Source organism: Apis laboriosa, unplaced genomic scaffold, assembly GCF_014066325.1.
Source record: "Apis laboriosa isolate Shangri-la unplaced genomic scaffold, ASM1406632v1 scaffold42_cov153, whole genome shotgun sequence".
In the NCBI taxonomy this organism is placed as follows: Eukaryota; Metazoa; Arthropoda; class Insecta; order Hymenoptera; family Apidae; genus Apis; species Apis laboriosa.
The window spans coordinates 649,117-673,457 of NW_025223257.1; the positions used below are offsets into that span (position 1 = coordinate 649,117).

General features: G+C 41.7%; 1 protein-coding gene across 4 annotated transcripts in view; it reads left to right on the forward strand.

Annotated features, from left to right (window-relative positions):
• Positions 1 to 3,962: 3,962 nt before the first annotated feature.
• LOC122716196 (5-hydroxytryptamine receptor-like) overlaps positions 3,963 to 24,341 on the forward strand; it is a 107,126-nt gene continuing 86,747 nt past the window's right edge. The window contains exons 1-2 of one of the 4 annotated variants that reach the window (XM_043939058.1): positions 3,963 to 4,095; positions 9,456 to 9,752. The gene's annotated coding sequence lies outside the window, so the exon portion shown is untranslated. Of the gene's footprint in view, positions 4,096 to 4,967; positions 5,070 to 9,455; positions 9,753 to 10,456; positions 10,635 to 24,341 lie in introns of those variants that run through there. The other 3 variants (XM_043939059.1, XM_043939062.1, XM_043939061.1) reach the window with 3 other exon arrangements.

Consider the following 24,341-nt stretch of genomic DNA (forward strand, 5'->3'; position numbering starts at 1 on the left):
ACAAACGTGCACTACAATTTCGATGATTAAAACCGGGTCCCCGCCCTACTTTGTCTTCGTTGTTCGATCTTGAAGCCGTTCGATCCCCCTGATCGATCCGATTCCGCGACTACAACAACAACAACAACAACAACAAATGATCCCTCGCGCCCCCGTTCATTCGAATCCTGTTTATAATTCCGGGGATAATTCGCGTAAAAATAATTGGGCGTTAACCCGGCGGATCTTGAGAAGCTTGTTTGCTTTCCATCGGAGGGGGAGAGGGAGAGGGAAACAGATTTTTCTTTCGGCGAAAATCTTTCGGTAAAAACCGTGGCTCCGTCGGTTGGATCACGCGAGCGAATTTTTCCCGGATATATCGACTTTTCGCTGCAAAATATTTGCCTTTCATCCGAGGAGTTGCGGCATTTATTGCGGCAACCGCGTCCCACCGCGGGTTATATTTTATATTTATTTCGCGTCGCGATGATAATAATTCAGAAACGGGTATAATCGAAACGACAAATAACGCGACGAATAAATATAAGATCCATCCGTTTTTTTCGAATTTCGGATTCAATTTTCGACGAAATACCGCAAATATCCATTTTCCAAGAATTTCCACGATCCTCCCTATGGACAATGGAATTTTAATAACGACGCTCGAGCGTAAAGCCGACAACTAATTTGTAACCGTACAACCTTTGGCAACTTGAACGCGTATCATGTTTTGCATTAAATATAAGGAGCACCGTTCGCAGGAGCCGAAGTGGAGTCTCCCTCGCGTTACGACCTCGTCGAGAGGGTGGTCGCGAGCATCTATGTATATATATATATGGTTTCGTCGATGGAATCGCGATAGGGGGTGCACATGAGTCGATGGATTGCCTGCCTCTTCACACCCTCGCTTCCAGCCCGTTGAACCGGCTACCTGTTTCACCCCTTGTCCACGTTCCACGCAGCTAAGCTTTCGTTGGATTAACGAGTGGTTCCAGTAATCTTATTAAACGTTTAGTGGGATTTAATTGGTGTACCGTCGACTCGAAACGAGCCCGATCCTTAACTTTTTAGCATCGAATGAGTGAACATAACAGGAGAGGAGAAGAAGAAGAAGAAGAGAAAGAAGATCGATCAAAGATTCGATATCGGACGAAATTCGTTTCCTTTTTATTTGTATTTGTCGATTTTGATAATGGATATTCGACGGTGAGAATTTTTCCCTTTAGGACTTTTTTTCTTTGGAAGGCAACACTTGTGGATTTGGATGGGAATTTATTTTTTGAAGAATGGTTTTGAAAAACGAAAGGGAAGACTTTCACGTGTTTCGTGGAACGATGTTTCGTGACGCGAGATTTCTTTTTTTAATAAAGAATCCGAAGTAAGAAAGGACACACGTGTGGATTTCAATCTCGTTCCAAAGATAACACGTTTCATCGGAAGAATTCATATTTCTAGGAATTGTTACTCTTCGTTCCATTTTCTGGCGAACTTGAAGAAGAATCCCCAACCTTTCGAAATTCCCGCGCACGTTCTTTTTATCCACGAGACGAAGGGGATGCCAAGATCGCGCAATTATTGGCCAAATATCGGACCCTCGATTTTCAATTGATAACAAACGATTGCACATTTCGTAAATGTTGGATCAAAAAAAAAAAAAAAAAACTCGAGAACGATTTAATAAAATATCGAGAGGCGAAATTGGGCGAGATGCTCGAAATTAAATATGTGTTCAATAACAGGCAACGGGACATATGACGCGATCTTCCCCTCGTATATAAATGTATCGATCCAGGCTTTTTGAAGCCGTCCAAACTACTATCAAATTGGGCGCGATCAATGTTGTCGATCGAACGATTTCAAATTAAATTATGGCTATAAAGCGAGTGCAGGTGTATTCGATATGGGAGCGAGCGATATGAACCTCGTTCTCTTCGTATATAAGCTCGATATAAGGGGGAGGTTGCCGCGATTTCAAGCGTGTCGAAGTGGGATCCCATGAATCGGAGATGATTGGACTAAGGTTGGATCGAGTTCGCGTTGGAAATAACGGCAGATTTCTGCAAGTTTGAAGCAAGAGAGATCCTCGAGAATTGGAGTAGGTATCCGCTGGAGTTGCAACGAATTCGCGCGGCTAGTCGACAGTTTGCAGTGAGGAGTTCGAGGAGAACGCACCAGGATGTGTGACATGTTCACTCAAACAACGAACAAAATCGCGATCGTCTCACAATTACCGAGTCTTACTCGATCGATTGTAACACGTGCGTTTTCATATATATATGCGTCGATCAGGCTCGAAGCTAGGTGATTAAAGGGCACCTGAGGCTTCGTCGATCCCTACGTGATAAAGCTCCCTATCAATATATATATATACCCAGAAGGGGAATATTGAAAATAGAATAAAGGTCTATACGACGACGTTGATCGTCAATGGGGGAATCCGGAGGTAATATAGATCATTCTAAACAACGACGGTTACGCGGTTGTTTGTCCATCGTGGCGTCATTGATTAAAAGAGGAAATAAGCGATGAACGAACGAACGAAAGTCGAAAAGCGATGTGCTTTCGATCCCTCGCTCCGATGTACGCGGTTCTCGTCGAACACGCGGAACAACGTGTACGTTTCATACGCGAGGCTTGGAGGATGGCCAATGTCATAATCGAGATCCGATAATGGAAAATTTGGATAATCGAATCTCGGTTAACCGAGATGTTATTCCGCCTGGATCCCTCCCCATCGGAAATCCGGAATGCGCTCGTTTCAACGCCGCGCCACGGAAAATTTATTCGCGCGAAAAACGCACGAACCGGGTGGTTCCTATCGCGGGATCCGAGAGTCACGAAATCGTTAATCGAAGCGGTGATCCGATTGTTCGTGACTGGAGCTGGAAAATTTGTTTCCCCTCTCGACGATCGAAGGATTCGTCGCAATTAGAGAAGTCGACGATTCGGTTATATTTCCAGCAGGACGATTCGATCGAATTTTGGGAAGCTTGGGGGAAAGATGGGAAGGTTGCCTCCCTCCCTTGGGACGGGAGTTGATGGAGTATCCAGAGGAAACAGAGTCGTGGTGACAAAGTTGATTCGACGCTTGTAATTCTTCGAGAGAATCCAAACTCTGAACGTTTCCTCCTCCTTCGCTCATTTTTTTATGTTCCATTCGAACGAAGAACGAGGCGGTAATTTAGATCGTTCGCGATATTTTGTCGTTAGACTCGTTATCTTCGTTATTTCTCCATTATCTCATCCCCGCAGGAAATTGAAATATATCGCGAAAGATACTCTCCGACAAACAGTCTCTAACAATAGAATATCAGAATCTCGTTTCGAGCGAAACTTTTAAAAGAAAACACCGTATCGATTTAATAAATCCCGTTTTCGTCTTTATCTCCCGGATTATTATTCGAAAAATGGAAAAAGAAGGATAAATAAACGAATAAACTAAAAAACTAAACAGATACGAAGGAGCGGGTCGATATTTCGCGACCGTGATTAATCCGTGGGATCGCACTGGTGCACAGGTCGCGAAACAGGACATCCTCGAACGGAGGAGAAGAGAAGATAAGGCGTTCCGAGGATGGGTGACGGTGTAGGTGGCATCGCTGACCGTGTAGGGCGGCTGAACACTCGAGTTTAGGGGGATTGTTAGGGAGGAGGGGGAGAGGGTGGAAGGTTGCCGCCGAGCCGAGCCGAGAGTTGGCGCCTGCGTAATACCATCTCTGCCTACTTGTCAGCCAAGCGGAGCTGCCACCACCCTGCCCGCTTTTCCTCTCGCCGCTACTCGATAACAAACTTCGCCAGTACCAGTACTGGCACGGTACTCCGGACCACCGTATCGTTCCAAACATCGCGCCCTTCTCGTCGCTTTCCTCGTTTCGCCGCTGGATATCGATATTCCTCCTCCTCCTCCTCCTCCTCCTCCTCCTCCTCTTCCTCCTCCTCCTCCTCCTCTTCCTCCTTCTTCTCCCCCTATCTCTCCCCCCTCACCCTCCCCCCGTTGTTTACGCGTCGTACGTCGAGGACAACCACCAATCGTTTCCCAGTCGGAAATCGAGCGGACGGGGCCCCGAAGATCCGGCGGCTGCCTGGATCCGTGACAACTTGGAAGCCTCTACCACGGTATCGTCCTTTTCATCCCACGGTTCATCAGTGACAAATTGACCCTCCCTCTCCCACGTTTCGCCCGATTTCCAGCGCTTTCCGCGCTGGCTGGATTCGTGGTGGCAGTTTCGTCGCGTGATTCATCGTCGTGACGCGAGATCCCGCGACGGTGAAAGGAAGGATCGATCGCGGGAAAGATCGATGAAAAGGAAAGGAAATGGGGATTTTCGGCGGATCTCGTTCTAGCCCGAATTTTTCTTACGAGATTTGAGGAGTGAAGAAACGACGAACTCTTTCCGAGGGTTACGTTTGTTATGGTGTATAACTTGTTGCTCGGTTTGTTGGCCGCAGAGTGGCCGGGATGGTCGTGTCGTCGCAATTTTAAATCGATCTTTCTCATTCTTTACGATTCCCTTGCTTCCCTTCGTCTCTCTTCGGCTCTTTCACCGTGGATCGGACGCGCACCGTGATTGAGATCGAGTTTGGATCGACCAAGGTTTTCGATCGAAGGTTTCGATAAAAGTTTTCGGTTTTCGCCTTCTTCTTCGAGGGGAGGAGAGGAGAAGAGAAGAAGAAGAAGAAGAAGAAGAAGAGGGAGAGGATTCGTCATCGTGGGTGAACCTTCTTGTTATTCGAGGCTTAGGATGGCAAACACTAGAGCTTCTATTCGCGATATTTGCTCGTTGGATTGTGCTCCGTTTCCCCCCTCCCGGAGATCCCAAGAGAAAATCGAAAATTTCTCTTTCGATCGAAAGTTCAGTGACCGTGTCAAACGTACATTCGCGCTTACATTGTCGCCGTTACGAGCCTCGTTTGAACTTTGAAGAGAGAAGAGGGAGGGGAAGGAAAAAAAAAAGAAAGAGGAAAAAAAGAAGGATGACCGTACCCTCTTTTCGTTCCACGATTTACATAGTGCTTAAAGCGGGAGTAAAGTACTCGAAGGAAGCAAAGGAGCATCGCGAATTGTTGTTCGATTGTGCTCGACGAGAAAGGTGAGAAGGGAGGAAATTTGCGTGCATCCCTATCTTTGCAATCTTCGACTTTCGTTTCTCGATCCATAGTACGATCGTGATATGGAAACAAATCTCGCGATAGAGAGAAAAATCGTTTCGATTTTAAAAGATCGGAGATACGCTCTCTATTTTTTTTTTTTTTTTTTTTAATACTATTCTGCAATTCTGATAATTTCTGGTGGATCCACGGTGAAAGAGGTTATTCACTTGCACGGGCGCGTTTCAATGGCCATCCACGTCACAGATATAAAATGGAGTAAGCGACAGGGTTGATCGTCGCTTCGAGGTGAGATGGTCACGGGTTTCAATTTCACGCGTCGAAATTTCGTGCCCTGTAACTCGCGTCTTCTCTCTCTCTCTTTTTCTATCTCCTCGAAAAAGTGGATCCCTCGCGTTCGAATCGGCCGACAGATTGAATCTTTCGTTCTCAGATCTCTCGCTTGTTGGCGAACGAATCTCTCGCAAAAAAAGTAGGAAGGGATATACCGGCAGAGAGAGAGAGAGAGAGAGAGAAAAAACGTTCCACTTTTCGAAAGCTTTTGAATGAAACGCTTTATCGTTTTCGTTCCCTTTTTCCGCCCTTCCCGTTATTTTTAAATGGGAATACGATTCTCGGAATTTCACGAGTACTGCTCTCGTACCCAAATTTCATTTCTTGCCGTCCCCTCTCCCTTCCCTTTATGAAAAAAGGTTAACATCCTTTGAAGAACAATCGATTAACTACAACACTAATTTTATACGATCGAAACGCGCTTCTCCCATCATCATCTTTAATCCTCTTCCCTCCTTTCGAGATATTCGATTTCGGGATTTAGCCGCCCGATAAATTGAATTTATACCGAGTTGTTCTCCGAACGTTATCTCGTCATCCGCGATAAAAATTCCAGCGGAGGAAAAAAAGCGATAAGATGGTTGTTTCGACTCGATCGTTTCGTATCGATGAAAGAAAAGAAAGAAAGGGAAAAGCAAAAGGCGCGATCGAATCCTCGTGATCGAGAATATCGTTATCGTTATCCACGGAAATCACGGTTATCAACCGATTCTTTCTCGGCCGATCGTCGTACGAATCGTTCTCCACCGTTTCCCCTTTTGATCTCGAGTATCAGCGTGTGCAATCTAAATTCCACGGATCACCGAATTTCTCGCTTTCTTCCTCCGCCCCGATCGGACGGATTCATAGATTGTCGGTCAGCTGAACAAATTGAATCTTCCTTGACCGAGAGGGGCCGTTTTATTTATTAAAATCCCGACGACCTTTGACCCCCAACCCTTGGATTTTCCTCCCTTCACCTTGCGGAAGATAAATCGAGTCGTGGATAACATTTAGATCCGTAGAATGTCCGTATCCAAGTTTCTCGGCTTCGTTCTCTCCGAGAATCGTGCAATCACAATTACAATTGCGTTCCTTTTCGACCGACCATCCGTCCGTTCCTCTTGGAGATCGAGCAATCTCACCCCTCCTTTTCCACGCTTTTTCCACTACTACTAGGCTTTTCTCGCCCCCGCAAAGCTCTCCTCCCGAAGCGACAACGGTTGGTAACCACGTTATCTAGTGAGTTTTCCCATTAAAGGGACACACATGGTTGCTGTTTGCCCTCTTTCTCGAATCACCCTAGGCAGATTCTCTTATTCGTGGGTTAGGTTGGGTAGACGGGACAATCGCGCGCACATCGTAATTACGTTTCTCTCAGAGAAACTGGTACTTACGGGGCCAAGTTTCGGTGAGATCGTTCCATTCGACGAGAGAGAGAGAGAGAGAGAGAGAGATCTATTGTTGTTTTCCTTCAAGCTTCGATGCTTTCGTGGCCGCAACTTGGACGATTAATCGAAAGTTGGCGTACAAAAGGTGGTCGCAGCTTTCTTTTATATAATTGCTCGATTTTTCCAAATGCAAATATTTGATCACGGACAGAGGATCGTTCGTCGAACGAATGTCGGCCTGCAATTTTCTTTCCTTCTTCCTCCTCCACGGAGGAGGGAGGGAATTCTCGAGTTTCTGCAGTTTAGTGGGTCAATAATCTTAACGAGATAGGGGATGATGTTGGGCATGATCGTTTCCGCTTCCTTCTTTATCGATACGAAGATACTTTCAGGAAGAATAATTTGAATTTCGACGATATCTGCAACTCCTGCTCTTTGCAAAACGAGTCACACACATACACACACACACTCTTTCAAACTCTTATAAAGAGATTTTTTTTTTTCCATCGTTATGAAATACGTGAAATATCTTCTCGAAGCCGTAGAGATATTCTTCCGTATCGTTTTTAAAATTCCATCGCGGATCCTCCTCTCCATGCGTCGTCGAAAGAATAAGAGAAATTCGATCTCAGGCCGATGGGTTGGGCCCTTTGTTAGCCTCTCGACCGGCGATTATTAAAATTTATTGGTTTATCGAGCATGACAACCCTCGCTCGACGGAGCGTAACGTGGTCGGTGGATTAAGAAAGGTCGTTAACAGGGTCACCTTTGTCCCACCATCGCGCGCCAGAAATACTTGAACGTTCCCGACATAAGGGAAACAATTACGCGTTACATAAGGTGTTGCGATGCTCGTGATTTGCTCGATGTTTCTGCTTCGTTCTTCAATTTCATCTCTTTCAAAAAAAAAAAAAAAAAGAAAAGAAAAAGAAAAAGAAAAGAGAGAAAGAAAGAAAGAAATTATCGAAGAGAAATTTTATCATAAAAATTTACATCTTTCAAAGTACTCTACTCTTTTATAGATCTGAAACGGAACAATATAAGAATATTTTGTCGTTGCGTGGTACGTTCGATTCCTCGTGCTTTCGTCCTATTTGCTTTTCGTTCCGTTCATTAAGCGCGGTCACAAATTCATCTCCTTGATCCTCTTATCGGATTCAATTCGCCTTATCGGCCTACAAAAATTCCTGCAACGACTTCATTCCCGAGGAATGATTTCCTTAATCCATGGAGAAGGGAGGGGGAAAATAGAAGAAACTGGAAGAGGGAAGAATTCGACGTTCAAGTCCGTCGTGATGGACGATTTTAAATCGCCACCAACCAAATTAATTGACTCCCCCTCCCCTTCTGAATGTTGAATAATCATAGCCGACGTGTATTAATTGAAACTCGATGAGAGGATTAAGAACTAAGTGGTCGGTTGACCTTTTCCTCGAGACGTCTTTCTTTTTTTCGCCGTTTCGTCAGATTGAATTTCTTTTTCTTCTCCTCCCTCTTTCTCTCTCTTTCTCTCTTTTCGTTTTTTATTTCGTTTCGACATATTCGGCTCGTCGTTAGCTTTTGATCGAAGCAAGGGGATTGAAAACTGTAAAAGTTAATTGCAAGACGAAGCTGAATCGTCTACTCACCGATTCGTTAAAAAGAGAATCGAACGGTTCTTATCCGGTGGAGTGTATGATTGTAAGAAGATTTCGAAAGATTTCTGGAGCGTAGAGTAGATATTTTTCCCGAGGAGGATTTCGAGACAAGTAATAACAAGTAATAACTTTATTCCGTCTGCTGTCTATTTCGCTCCCTCCCTTCCTCCCCCCCAAAAAAGGATATCTCCAGATTCAATCGAGAATTTTCGATCTCCACGAAAAGTCACTCCTTACAATAACCGATCTCCGTTCAAGAGTTATTTCCGCGAACGATTTCGAATTCCATTCGTGAAATAATTTCCTCGGGCATTCTCCGGTGGAGCAAACATCAACACGTTCGCCTCAAAGCCAACCCCCAACCTCCACGAAACCTGCTGTGCTTGGTCACAAGTTTACGAGATTGAGCCCTTCGTTTCACGGTAAACTAGCTGTGGCCGAAAGTTTTAACCCGCGCCACACTTTTCGAAAATCTACCACTTCCCGAAAACGTAGGAAAATTTATAGGAACCCGTGCAAATCCGCGTCGCACCTTCCTCTCTCTCCTTCCTTCCTTGGTTCGTCCCAAACACTGTGATTATTCTAGAGAATGGGTTCATCCTATGTCGCCCCGTAACATTGCTCGAAGAGCAACGCGATATCGTGGCGTGGACAAGCTTAGGTGGCAAGGGATATCCCGTTGAGAGAAGAAGGGTTGGAAAGATAATGAACCGTTGTCGCGATGGACACGTGAGAAAGTTTGGTAAACGCTCGGTTCCCACCCTCGATCGATCGGATACACGCAGTTGAACGAGGTTTACAGTTTCCAGTCTCTAGAACAGTGTCGGGATAAAAACCGTTTCCATCGTTTCGCGGCACGTTGAAAGGAGAAAAAGAAAAAAAAAAAAAAAAAGGGGAGGCCGAGATGGGTGCAGGTGGCTGGCTTCACTTTCAGCTGCCGCTAAAACGTGGTCGACACTATAGATTATCGGCCGTCGTGATTGGGTATTCGTCCGAAATAAATGGCCGCTAATGGTATTTCTGGTAGGTGTCTCGGCCGATAATGCGACACAGCCGGCAGGGCTAGCGTTAAAGGGACGAAAACAGCGCGGTACCTAACACCCCCTTCGTGGCCTCGCCACTGTGGTCTCGCTAATGATACAACGTTTTGAACGTTCAAATTGTCCACGTCTGTGCGAGCTGGTGGATTGCATCGTCGTTCACGGATCACGTGGCAACGGAACAAGGCATCCCACGGACGAGGGCAGTCACGCATTCGGATCGTGCACCAACGATAATGCGTTTCGTCGTCCGCTGAGATTGGATCGCTGCGTCGAGATTTCAGGTATGAGATAAATTTTAGGAACGAGCTCGCGTTTGTCATTTTTTTTTTCTTTTTTTATTTTCTTTTTCGACGAATTTTCATCGAGACGAGAAAAATGGGGTGGAAAAATATCGAAGATGGGGTTTCTTTTTTTCTTTTTTTTTTCTCAAGGAATTAATTTAACTTTAAAGGGAACGAAATAATTCTAATTATTTATTCGAAAAATTATATTTTTTAAAAAAAAAAAGAAAAAATTTTGCAAAAGTGAATCGTGTAAATATTTTAAAATTATTGTTAAATTTAATTAATCGAATCGTAATATTTTTTTGTCGTATGTTTTTTTTTTCCATAATATTTTTTTAACGAAAAATGTCAAAATCGATGGCAAAGGATTAAAAGGAAAAAAAAATACACGCATAAATTGCGCGAGATCCGACACTTGTGCTCAAAAAGTGTAAAAATCTCTCGAGCCAGTAAAAAAGACGCGTTCGACGAACCGTGATATCGTATCATTACTTGTCAACAACAGAGACATTTCTTTTTTCCTTATATATATTATATATATTACGATATCGAAGTTTGTTTCGGTTCCGTGTGTTTATTCGCTCGTTAATAATTCCACGAATTTCGAGCTCGAGGCGAAGGTCGTAACCATAATACGTCGCGACCGTTCGGTGTTTAGTCTTTATCGAGACATCGAAGCGTGCGCACCGCTATTTCGTCGATGTAAAATTTTTAAATTTTACGTTTTTCGCGTGTGTATCGTGTTTTTTTTTTACGATTTAATTATTTTTTATCGATTATTCGCGCGTTACGATTACGGATAAGTGTCGATTCGTCGTATGCGGGTGTGCAGATAATGGCGGCCTCTTCGACCACGTTTTTTCGTCCGTTTTTTAATCCGTACGTAAATTCGATTCGGTATTTTATAATATTTAATATCGATATGTTATTTTTTTGGTAATTTATTTACGACGTAAATTAGATTTACGCGTTTATTCCCGTCGGAAAAATCGTCGAATACGTGGATCGGTCGTTTTCGAACGATTATTCTTATTCTTTATACCTTTCATGCAAATTTTTTAATTCCCTATTATCAATTATCAAAGCATAAAAAGTATACGATCTAAATCTAATAGTTTTGTTTCGAAAACGACATAATTTGTTGCGCACAAGCAACGTTGAGCGTGAAAAGGATCCTTACCTCGTTTGTTCTCGTGGAAAATATCGTCGAATAGGGATCAGCGAGCATTTTTTATTAATCCTTTCATGATCGAAATTTTATTTATTTATTTATTTATCCCCTGTCTCGATTATCAATAGTAGAAACACACGATAAAAAAAGGTAAAGTTTTATCGAGAGAAAATTTGTTGGTTAATTAATAAATAGTTGCGTGCACGCAATTGTCGAGCATGAAAGGATTAAAAAAAAAAAAAAAAACGATGTATCTCCAACGAGTAATCTCGAACTAGAATAATTAGGAACAGGTAATTTTTTCTCTGAATCGAAAAAAAAAAGACAAAAAAGAAAAGGAATCGTAACAAATACCAGCGTTCGTTTTATCTAGAGAATACCTTCGAATCGAAACGAGTCTTTTCTCTCGCGTTTTTCCCTCTCCCCCTTTCCTCCTCTTCCCTCCCCTCCCCCTTCCCTTCCCCCTGGTAACAAAGAAATTTATGCGTTCTCATTCGAAGCTTTCAAGCATCGCCTTCCATTTGGCCGTGCTCGATCGAGAGGCGTCCGGTTAAAAATTCCAAAGTCAACGAAGCTTTGTTATTCGCGGGGAACTTGGCTAATTGCGTCGATAGCTTCGTTTCATTAGCGACTAACCTATCAAACCGCTATTTTACTGTTGAATAGCGGGGATTCATCCCATTTGAGCTAATAATAAACGGGATTTTATGCGTTCTCGATTCGGATAGGCGCAAATAAGCGTGTGAATTTCGTTTCAATCTTTCGCGTGGAGATGTTTGGAGAAAAGAAAAATCCTCCCTCTTCCTTCCTTCCTTTCCTTTTTTACCGATTCGAACAACTTGTCTCCGCTGTTCTATTTCGATCCGTTCTTCGTATCGTTTTCGCAACGTAGAATTATTCTTTAATTAGATTTAGATTTAGATTAATTTAATTTAGATTTTTAGATTAATTCTCTTGATGTCATTAATCATTATTTCTTTCTTTTTTAATTCGTAAAATAGCGAAATTTCTGTTTCTATTATAATTATATACGCGAACGACTGTTTTCCTACTTTTAATTCCTGTGCAAGAGAGAAATACCTCGCGGAATTTTCGTTTAATTGAAACACGGTTTCGTTAAAAAAAGAAAAAAAATGACAAAATTAAAGGATATAACTACTACGCTATTTTTCATAAAACTCTTAATACCTCGTGAAACTATTATAGCTCTTTCTCTCTCTCTCTCTTTCTCTCTCGCACTAGACCCCTCGATTGAAAACAAAGAATATTCTCACGACTCGTTGTAAACGTTATACTCGAGAAAAAACACTCCTAGCCAAGTCACTCGACTTCCAAGAAATATCGTACAAACCAAACAAAACATAATCCGATTCCACGAATATATATTCGTCAGTTTGTGTACATCTTTGGAACGCCTCAACAAGAAGGACGCAAGATACTCGAAACTTATCGATCATTCATCATTAGTTGATGAATCATTTATCCAAATTTTCCATTCGTTCTTTTAAGTATCCTCAGAGTATCTCTTATCGCAAGAAGGCAGGGACAGAGAGGAGGGACAAGAAAGACGAAGGGAATTTTCTCGTGGAACGCTCGTTCGTGGGATAAAGAAGACCGAGGTATCTGTGTGCCGACAGCCCTTATTTCCTTTAATCTAGATCTCTCGCGAATCTCACACGTTACACCCTCTTTTAAACCCCTCTCTATCCGAAAAGAAACCGGCTAACTTGTTGAATCCACGCGTTTCGAAAAGATCAAGCTTCGATTCTTCGAAATTTCAAAAATCAGTCAATCGATAATTTAAGAAGGATCTCGAGTTTTCTTTTCGGAACCATTTTGATAACAACGCGAAAAGAAATATTGTAAAAATTCGTGCAAATTCATTGTGTATTTTAAACGTAAAACGGGAAATACGCGTAACATTATTCCTTCGAAACTCGTCCCCCCCTCGTGAAATTTCTCCCTCTTTTTTACGCGGTTCGAATAATAATTCAACGAGATCCGATGTCGCGCGTTTCCAATATCTACTATAAAGGGATAATTGGTTCGCCCAATAGAATTTGCATCAGAATTCCATTGCCGTCGGGGGGGAAAAATATGGAGGAGGGGATGCATTGTATTCATTCATTAAGAGTTCGAAATCTCGTTCACTCGGGGCACGGATGATACAATTTCGCGAGGCAACAACGACGATTCGACAACGTTTCTCCCCTGTCTCTTCCTGTCCTATTTTTTCTCTTTTACGTTCAATTATCGTTCGCGGAGGAGGGGGGGAAAAAATATCGAAAAATTCTGCTCGTAGATAGAAATTTTTAGAAATTTCTATTCCATTTTTCCATTCGCCCCAATGTCGGAATCGAACGATATTTAACGAAACAACGAGCGACGCGTTTCAAGGCGAAGAGCTTCCTTCTCCTCCTCCTCCTCCTCCTCTTCCATTCGTCGATGTTCGAATTCTGCGGCTTCCCCAAGATGCTCGTTGCTTTTTATGCTTCTCGTTGCACGTGATATCGTCAGCGTAAAGGCTAAAATATAAAGTGTAAAGAATCGAGATAGGAAAAAAGAGAGAGAGAGAGAGAGAGAGAGGGGTCGAAGAAGAAGGGACGAAAAGGAAGTTGCTCGCGAGTGGAACATTGTCTCGAATACGATACTTCGGATCGACGACGAGTTTTTTACTCACGTGAGAGCGGAAAAGAAAAGTGGAGATTAGAGAAGTCGTGGAGGAATTTTCACGTGATTCGATTAACTCGATATTTCATCGTCGTTCAAAAAATAATTAGCGGATGATTCGGGGTTCATCGCGTCGAAATATTATCGATAACGAAAACTTCGAACCGACTCTTATCGCGATAAATGTAACTGTTTATTTAACCCGTGCTCGTTGTATAACGTGGCAAGTCACGTTGGATGTAGCGACAGTAGGGAAATGTGTAATTTAACGGGCAAATACATTTGGAAATTTATTAATCAAAGTCATCCAGCATTCGTCGATGCACACCCATCGTGACCTATCGATCCCGCGGCGCAAACGGTGTTGGCAGATTATTTCGATGGCTTAAAATAAAACTTCGTACGAGAATAGTCTAGCTTATTCAATCATTCCCTTTCTCCTTAGAGAAATTGTTATTGTAATTATTTGGATTGTGGATTTTTACGCGAATATATGTATACATATTTTTATATGTATTATTTTATATGTATTTTTTGGATATTAATTATATTACTATACAGAGAATACATACAGGATGAATATCACGCGCCTACATAAAAATCCGCAGTCTAGTAATTAACAACTTCTTCGGTAAAGGAAAGGAGCAAATTGTATATTGACGTAATTAGAATAAAAATTATGGGGCGAAATACCTTGTATTTTTCTATCTTAGCCGAGGACGAGCTTCGTGCGCGTGTAATTATCGTTAGAAAAATAAAAAAGGAAAAGAAAAAAAGAGAAGGGCACGAAGTTTTTACACGATCGCGCGAGCGTGGCGCGAACGAGAACAACGAGATCCTCGTCTCATAAGAGAATTATCGTGACAATAAATAGCCGTAGATAATGGGAGGAGGGGGAGGGCGAAACGAGGATACAACGACGCGACATCGCTTTTACAAAACGGGACGATATAGAAACTTTACAACTGGGAATTATATAGTGGCGGTCACTAAATGCATGGATTCGTTGCATAATCGATACGGTTATTGTACCTTTTCCAACGATAATATCGGTGTACGTTACACCGCATATACGAGATTTCTCTTCGAAAGCGGTTACGCAAAAACCATTGCAATATAGGGGCTCTTCTCCCTTTATGGACCAAATGGCTGACCCTTCCCATCATCCTATTTTCTTTTATAACTTGGACTAACGTATAGGAGAAGGAGGAGGAGGAGAAGTTTGTCCACGGAAAGAACAATCAAATATAAATAAAGGATTCGGTAGAAAAATAGTAGAAATACATTTTCTTTTCGAAATCGAAACGGATACAAGGAAAAAAGAATACGTTCTTGAGGATTTTCTTACAACTTCTCAACCCTTTATGAATACTTTCGAATAATGTGTTTCGATACGCGAAAAAAGTATATACGAATATTTTTTTAACTAAGCATCTTCTTTTCATTCATTCTCTCTCTCTCTCTCTCTCTCTCTTTGAAACAGAGAATTTCGTACAAAAGTAAAAAAAGACCATCGATTCGAGAATGAAATAACGAACGTGATCTATCCTCGAACGATCATCGTTTTTCTTACATCTTTTTATCTTTAATCGTTTATAGATATATTCCCTCGCCTTTCCCCCCTCTCTTTTTCCTCGTCCTCCTTTCCATCCGCGTTCGGTTTGTGTTTTCCATTACCGCCCGATTCCACGAAACAGACGAGCCTTTTCGAACTCGTCACAGTAATTATCGACGTATCGATCGTAGGAAGTGCATCGAGCATCAAACAACCCTCCGAATTATGGGAGCGTGGTCGAAAGCGTTCATCGATCATCACGGTTATATACGAGCACTTTGACGTGGCGCAATTCGCCGGGAATAAATGCGCGATATCGTAAAATAGAGCCCCGTGGATACGGTTACCATTTCCTGGAAAATATCTCGATTTTTCCGAACGTAGTTTCGAAGGCCGCCTATCAGAAGTTTTTGCCAGAAATCGTCCGCAACTTATTTTTCGAATAGGACTGCTCGAAAACTTTGAAAACGACGTATCCTTTTTCCCACGAGATATCAAAATTATTAAGATCGTTCATGGAAACATGGAAAAAACATATTCTCTTCCAAGATATTAAAATCCAGGAACGAAACACTTTATTCGTTCGTAATCGAATTCAAATGTTTCTTTCCAATCCGACGAAACTAACCAACACGTCGTGATGCAAGAAAATCTTTTTCAAAATCCGTATTTTCCTTCTTTCGTTCTCCTCTTGGACGAAACGTTAAAACCTTTAAAACAAAATTCATCATCCCCGAATCTCAGGATCGCGACAAATTTCAAGGCCGTGATTTTCTGCTCGTTCGAACGGAGTCGAACGTTCATCGATCACTCGCAAGTTAAATGCATCGGTGCGTGCGTCTCCCCTCCCCTCTCCCGAGTTTGCTCGTGCAAACTCCGTGCAACAGACATTGCGTCAGGAAATCGATTCCAGGTAACGCGAAGGTTCGATGTCACTCGTACGACGCGATGGAAACGACATTTACCTTGGTGAAAATTGGACCGTCGTGCCACGTCGCGCCACCTTCTTCTTCCCTCCTTCCGCTCCTTCTCTCTCTCTCTCTCTTTCTCCTCGTCGATTTCCCATCGTGAACCGCGTCGAGCGTGTCGTTCCCCATTGTCGAAAAGACGGAACACGGTTTTCACATTCGATTAAACGGCGCCGTGCACGGAATAATGGATTCTCGGATTTCTGCCCCTTATAAAGTGGCCCTCCGCCGCCCATTTAAACCTCTCTCTCTCTCTCTCTCTCTCTCTCGCGATCTCGGCAATGGCCGGTTAAACGTTGGACGTTGTCGTCGCGCATTCCGGACATGTGTGTGCAAACCGTGCGTTTTAAATCAGCCTTGCTTACGGTTACTCGTCCCTTGTAAAGCAAGCTCCCTTCTTCCGTTGGGAGTTTTAGTTCAGTTTGTTCCTTGTTTTGGAATTGCGAGGCTATATTACGCGGTTCTCGGATCGTGTCAAGCATCGGTATTATGGAAGTTATAATAGCCGCGTTAATTAGTTAACGAAACGCGTTTAAAGTTTGACGACAGGGGGAGGGGGGGGGGAAGGGTTAGACCGAGGATTATTAAAACCCGTGGGTTAACGCATCTGTCCGGGGAAAATTGATTAAAGTTCAAGGGGATAGGATGTGAAAGGAGTTATTTTTGTATCGTTGAGAAGTATTTTTCTTTTCTTTTTTTTTTTTTTTTTTGAAGTAAAGGGTAATATCTAGTCATTGAAATGAATTGTTAAATGGCGAAAATTGAAGAATCATCTTCTATCCGTGTTATCCGTCGAATAACCCGAAATGGTTGTCGGTGGATAGTAACACACACCTGTGTGTGCGCCACCGTGTGTGCAATTCATGAATTTTTTATATTTGCCGCATCTTGGTGATACTCTCGAATACGGCTCGAATCTAAATAGAATAGTATTTTATCCGTGGAATCAAGCGTGGAATGAGGTAAGCCACCTTTTCGAAAGGACGTTTTCTCTAGACGTGGAAATCTACAGGAGACAGAGGGAAAGAAAGAGAGAAAGAGAATCTAGAAAAAAGAAAAAGAAGAAGAAGAAGAAGAAGAAGACAGTGGATCTCGGATATTATCATAGAAATAGAATTTTTCGAGCAGGTCGAAAATGTTCTCGAAATGTAGGCAACTCGAGTTAATTTATGCGCTCGTTTCATTTTTTTTTTCTCTCTCTCTCTCTTTTTTTTAAATATGCCGAAACGATACAAATTTTTCAACCGTTCCTTTAATTTGTCGTGAAAACGGGTGAAAATTCATCCACGTTCGGATAAAAGTAAGAGAATTTTTATTTGCACCGCATCCACCGGTCACACGCTCTCCAACCGTATCCTTTAGTCGATTACGCAAATTATTTTTAATGTTCCCCTCGCTTCGCCGGAAACTTTTTAAAACAAGCACGCTCCGCGATAATTTTTTTAAACGCGGCCCGTATTATCAAATTAAATTATCGGACGAAATATTCCGCTTAAACATCACCGTTCCTTTTTTTTTTTTTTTTTCGACCATCGGATCGGATAAACTTGACAATGAATCATTTTTATCTTTCCTTTTTTCCCTTTTTTTTTAATACATCTATTAACGAATATCCCACCACGTATGCAGCATAAAAATATCGATGAAACCAGAATTTTTTTCTAAATTTAATTCCCGATTTTTCCTTTTTCCTTTCTCTCTTTCTCTTTTTTTTTTTTTTCAACAAAAATTCATCGAGATATATATATATATATATATATATATATATATATATATATATCTCGACTGTCGTTTCATCTCAACTTCGCCATTACGCCATTACCTTTTATCACGCGGTCACGGCGATTATTTCTTGGACAGAACGGAATTCCCCGTAGCCAGGAGCGAGGGGGAGGGCAACAATTTCTCCATTACACGTCGCCCGAAAGTCCCCATCTCCGGAAAAGTGGACTCGTTTCGCTTGATTTTCCGCCCCAATTCTGCTCCGCTGTGAATGGCGCGAGACAATTGCCGCGGATTTCGCTTCTAATTATTGCGGTTACAGTAATCCAGACCGTTGGCGCGTTTTACGCGAGCCTCTGGATTTACGAGGATTCGCGGAAGGTGGCAGTTGGACGTACCAATTTGTCACGAGCCCCAGCCATCTTTTCCACGCGATTCTCCCATATATATTTATCATTCCGCGCGAAAAATTAGTTTAGATTAACTTTTCGCCCGAAAACTCGTTCGGATTCAGAAGGAGTGGATAGAATGTTATACAATTAGGAAGAAGAACGTTCTCGAGGATCGAAAAGAAATTGGAAACAATTTTCAAGAGCGTGTTATAAATTGATTATTAGGAAATAGTTGATGGATATTCGCGTTAGAATGCGTATATATAATTTGACAATCGATTATCGATAATTCCCTTACATTTTGCGTCCCTATATTTCGAATTAAATTTATCAAAGTGATAGTTGATTCGTTGTTAATTAATATTCGATTAATCTGTATCGTCTAAATTAACGAAGAGGGATGATCCTGTTGTTCATTTCTAAACAATCGAACGAATGATACCCAAGACGCAAGATTCAAGATTCGACGGAAAGCGCGAATGGAACCAAGGAATTTCCCAAGAAGCAATCCCTTCTTTTTCCTCCTTTCTCTTTTCTCCTTGAAACGCGACCAACCAACACGCACACAGCTCCATTACCCGCTGTTGCCAATTTCTCGCTCGATCATCGTCGTCGTCCTCTCCGATGTTTCTCCACCACGCTTGCGGTACATCAAATTATTCAAGAGCGAGGGGAAACGCGCGACGTTGGAGATTCCCCCTTTTATTAAATTGAATCCCTCCGATTCCATTCTCGCTCCGTTTAATCTCGCTGTTCGTCCGGCGTTCACCGGAAACGTGGCGTACGTGAAATTCTTACGCGCATCCTTGATTCTCGATTACGCGAGACTCGTCCAATCCGCGAATCGTTGTTAATCGCCGCGACGACGAATGCGTTTCTCCGTTAATCGGCCTTAATAATGGAGAGAGTCGATCAAATTTCGCGTATTTCGTTACAGTTTCGCTCTACTTTCGGCCGCGGAATTATTTCGTTCTCCATTCGCGGCCAAACCCTGTTACCCTGACAATTGTTTAACAAGAGAAATTTGGGAAAATTGACGGACAATGGGCGAAAGATTGGAATGCATTAACACAAGTTGAACGAACGAACGGTGGAATGAATAGAGAATAGAGGAATAGAGATTTGAATTAGGCGAAGAGGTCGCGAACAACAGGAAATGTTCCGTACTTTGCCAAACGGCTTGTGGCTAAGAGGAAGGAAATGTCAAAGGTTTTCGCGAAAGAGTTATATTTATTGCATAATAATCGCGAGGAACAAGGAACGAGCAACTTGATCCGAAATAAACGAAAATACGTGTTATCCACCCCGTTGTGATCTGTGCCCATCCTACGATCTACGAGGGACAAGATACGTGTATATCGATGTATCGTTAATACTCCATCCCAGAGTCGATCAAACTTGGTGGCTCCGTTTCATCAGCGTTGCCCCGGGAAAAGGGGAATAATTAATGATCCCGTCCCTCCCTGTGTCATTTAAATTAAAACAATTTTAACCCCCGCCCTCCGTGTTTGCCGGAGGATCGTCACAAAGCAAAGGGCAAACCTGGTTTAATTTAATAAATTCTCGCCGGAATCGACTTGTATTAATTACCGTTGATTATCGCCCCATACATACGTACATACATGTATAAATATATATATATATGTGCATGTAATCGGCTATCTATTTTCCGGCCGATGAAACGATACACCCCTGTCAAATAATAACCGTCACCTGCTAATTTCCTTTGAACAGGGCAACCGCGATAAATTAATTTGCTCGAGACAGGGAGAGAGTTTCCAATTTCGAGGCGAACGGTGTGAATCGCGAAACAAGCGTTTACAAGTTTGCACGTCGTAGCTGTCTCGCAGATGTGAGGGATCGAAGTCGAGAGGTTCTCGATTATAAAATTCGATTATAATTCCCGCGGAATTATCGGTATCGATCGCGCGCGAATTCGTCGCCGATGCTCGTATAATCCGCCTCCCCCTTCCCTCCTCTCCCCGTCCCCCGCTCGTGTAGCCTCATTGTTTAATCGAACGACGCGACGAAATTACCGGATGGTTATCATCGTTGAGAGTCACTCGGCCGAATGATTAACGAATAATTACGCGTGCGAAATAATTCGCGAGCGAAAGTGTCGATGGGAGATGCGCGTTCGTTTTTCACGGTTAAAAAAAAAAAAAAAAAAGAGAGGGAAAAGAAAAAAAGAAAAGAAATGAAAGAAACGACGAATGATTTCGTCATTTTCTTTCGAGATCGAGGTTTTTCCTACGTCGAGACGAACGATATCATTACGTAACGCGAGTATAGGACGAAATTTGTCGGGCGAAGATTGTTCGCTAGTCTTGTTTTTCTTTCTTTCTTTCTTTATAAATATAGTCGTATCGAATAAATGTTGCGCGTAACGCAAGGAGGGGAGGGAAGGGGAGAGGAGAATATGTCGTGACACGAGCGACGGTGTGAAAAATGCTCGAACCGGAGGGGCGTGAAAAGGTTGTGGGTGTGACTGTGAAGATGGGGATGAATGGAGGGAATGACAGGGATATCTCGGGGTTGAATCGATGTTGAATTTTTTCGGCTGACGATTATATTTTATCCGTGTATTTTATATCCGTATTAGAGGAGAAAGGAAAAAGAAAAAGAAGAACGAATCTATCGATCGATTGATCAGATCACACAACGTCGAAATTGCACGATTTTTTCGGAGAGACGAAATTTGATTTGAATTCTCATTTCATACAAACCGTTAAAAGAATGGAAAACATAATTGTTGAAACACACGGGCAACGGGTAATGCGAAAGGGCAATAATTATAAATTGGATCGGGCCAATTTTTGTAGATTAAATTAAACAAAGAGAGAGAGAGTAAAAGGTTATAATGTGCCCCGTGCTTGTGCTTGCGTCGAGATTCGTTTTTCCATTTATTATTACGTAATAGAGTTGTTAATGGTTATTTAATATATTTATGATTTAACGTGATATTTTAACTGGATAGCAGAAACGTAATTAAAATGTAACGTGTTTAAAAGTCTTTCTCAACAAGTTTCGAGAATTTCTAATTATACATTTTTCGCGATCAAAAATAATAACGGATAATGATTATGATGATGGTGAAAATTACGAATGAAAGAGAGAGAGAGAGAGAGATAAAGAGGGAGGGAGGGAGGATGGATGGAGGAGCGGGGAATAGGAACTCTTTATAATTGTAAAGGGTCGTTGAAACAAAGTTGAAACAGCGATCTATTCTCCCCGGACAAGAATAATTAGAATAGCTGACCGGTTAATAATAGGTAACAGCTGGTAACGGTATAATCTGGGGATTGCTTACAGATACTGTTTCGAAGATATATAGTAATTAATAGGGAATGCGGTAACCACGATAACCCTTTATCTATCCTTACGACCAGTTAATAGGATTAATCGTAATTATAATAATAATAATAATAATAATAATTATCGATGGTGATTATCGCGAAAACTTACATGCGTCGCGCGTTATGGAAGTTAACGTGGGACATGGATATTATTTTTTTACAATTATCGTAAAATCGATAATTGTTAAAGTGTTAAAAAACGGAAGGGAAATTTCTTTCTTCTCTAACTAATTCATTTTAATTGGAATTAAANAAAAAAAAAAAAAAAAAAAAAGAAACTCGTTATAAAAAAATACACAATTTAATGATAATGGTGAAAGATATTTCCGAGATCGATGTGGGTAGCATTTTATTAATTTTGGAAAATAATTTTCGAAATTAAATATCCATTGTACAATTTGGGAACGACCGGTTTATAAATTTTGTAAAAGTGTCCCTGGAGCATGGCCGAACAAACACACGCGATACCCGCTTTGGATCCGTGATTGGAACGCGCGATACGACCCAATGTGCGTCCGTGTGCACGTATTTTTTTAAACAAATTAGCTCGTAACGCGCGAGAATTTGTTACATATTTTGTGAAATTAATTTCGAATGTTTACGCATCGATCGTAATACCAGAAAATTCATGAAAACGGCGTGAACCTATATCGCGTACGTATATATGTGTGTACGAATGAAAAATAATTTCGAGAAACGAGACGAATTTTATTCTCCTGTGTGTATTATTTTAATATGCACACATATACGTATATATGTGAAAATTGTTTCTCGATCATTGTTTCACCTTGCGTGGTTGTTATTTAATCGTCTAGCGCGCGAAACAATTGGACAGAAATAATTTTTACTCGCCGAGACATTTCTTCCTCGTGATAATTATCGTTCTGCCCGTTTTCTTTCTCTCTCTCTCTCTCTCTCTCTCTCTCTGTGAAATATTTATTTCATGCACGAAATGCTCTCGTAGAATTAATTGTGGGAATAATCTCGATACTTGTCGAACCGTAATTACAATTTCGCATATTGTTAGTGGACCGTATCGAGGGTTTAATTACCATAGGCAATGTTAAAACGTTTCATCAACGATATTTCAAGTTACAGATCTCGATTAAGTGTTTATCGTGCATAATTTCTCGATTCTAAACACCGTTTCCATTCTGTTACGCGCTGTTTATCAAACTCGTTGCTCTCGATCACCCACCATCGATAGATAAAAACTCGATGGAATTATTTTCGTCTCCGCCCGCGGCGTCCTTCCTTTCGATCTTCTTAAATTGAATCTTCGTAAAGGTGCGGCAAAAAGAAAAAAAGAAACGAAAGAAGAGAAAAATCAAAAATTATCTCACCTCTTTCCAATTATTCTTTTGTCGAAAAGGCAATAATCTCTCTCACAGCTCCCATATCGCTTTTTTTCATCTCGTTCTTTTCTTTCCTTTTTTTTTTTTTTTTTTTTTTTCCTCCACAATGGACGAGCGTAATAAAATCGCATAGAGGAAATCTGCCGCTCTCTTAGCCGCATCATAAAATGTGGTTTTGCATTTTAAACGAAAAATAATGCAAATGAGTTGGCACGAGTTTGGACAAACCGTCGAGGCGCGCGATGACACAAAAATTTCGTACACCGATGCTCTCTTGCGCGCGTAAGAGAAAAACCGCTTGGAAAAATTTTTCTTCGTCTCGAGAGAGAAAAAGAGAGAGAGAGAGAGAGAGAGAGAGAGAGAGAAACGAGCTTCTATTTTGCCACTTCCGTTTTCCGGCAACCTTTTTACGGACAACACGATCGGCAAACGATCGGTGCACGCGAAGAAAATATAAAATGGAAACGTGGAAACGTTGAATGTGTGCATCATCGTCGTACCGCTCCGAGCTCTCACGTTCGATGAAATACGAGTTCGTGATCGGTAATACGTTAAAAGCGATCGTTGAATTTGTTATTCATGAGATGGTCCGCGTACCTCTCAGCTGTCTGCCACGTTACTCGTTCGGGCTTAATTACACTCTGGTATCACGTTGCGTTTTCATTGAAACGTGGCACATAGAAATTGGCGGAGTAGAATGAAATTAAGAAGATTGATTAATGAATACGTTCCATGTATAATAGAGCGTGGAATTTTTTCGAATGTGTATATATATATGTGTGTGTGTGTGTGTGTGCGCGCGTTTTAACGAGAAGAATTACGAGCGAGCGAACGAATAAACAAAAGTAAAAAAAAAAACAAAAAAAAAAACAAAAGGAAAGAAAGAAAGAAAGGAAAAAAGGAAAAATTTAAATGGGTTATATACGGCGTGAAATAGGCGAAACGCAGTGGGAATTTCTAGGAGGAGATTGGAATCAATAACTTTCAATCTGACAAAAGAACGTTTGCCTCTCCCTTAGGGGGTGTTTAGTTTCCAGGGTGAATCTGATCTCCTCGAATTTCCCATTAACCACGTAGCTCTGGTTTTTGTGCCTCGGACACTTCCTGCTACTCTGCAATTTTCTTTCTGTCTGTCTGTCTCTCTCTTTCTCTCTCTCTCTTCGAGTTATCGCGAAATTCTAGAATAATAGAAATTTTTGAAAAAATTTCATATCGGGGAGATATATACGAGAGATATATCGCGAGCCAATGGAAATAAATTTTCGATCGAAAGCTGGAGAATTGTGGAAGTTCGACGACGATTATCTTCGTGAAGAACAATAAGAGAGAGAGAGAGAGAGAGGGAGAGAGAGAGAAAGCGAGAGAGAGAGAGAGAGAGAGAGAGAGAGAGAGAGAGA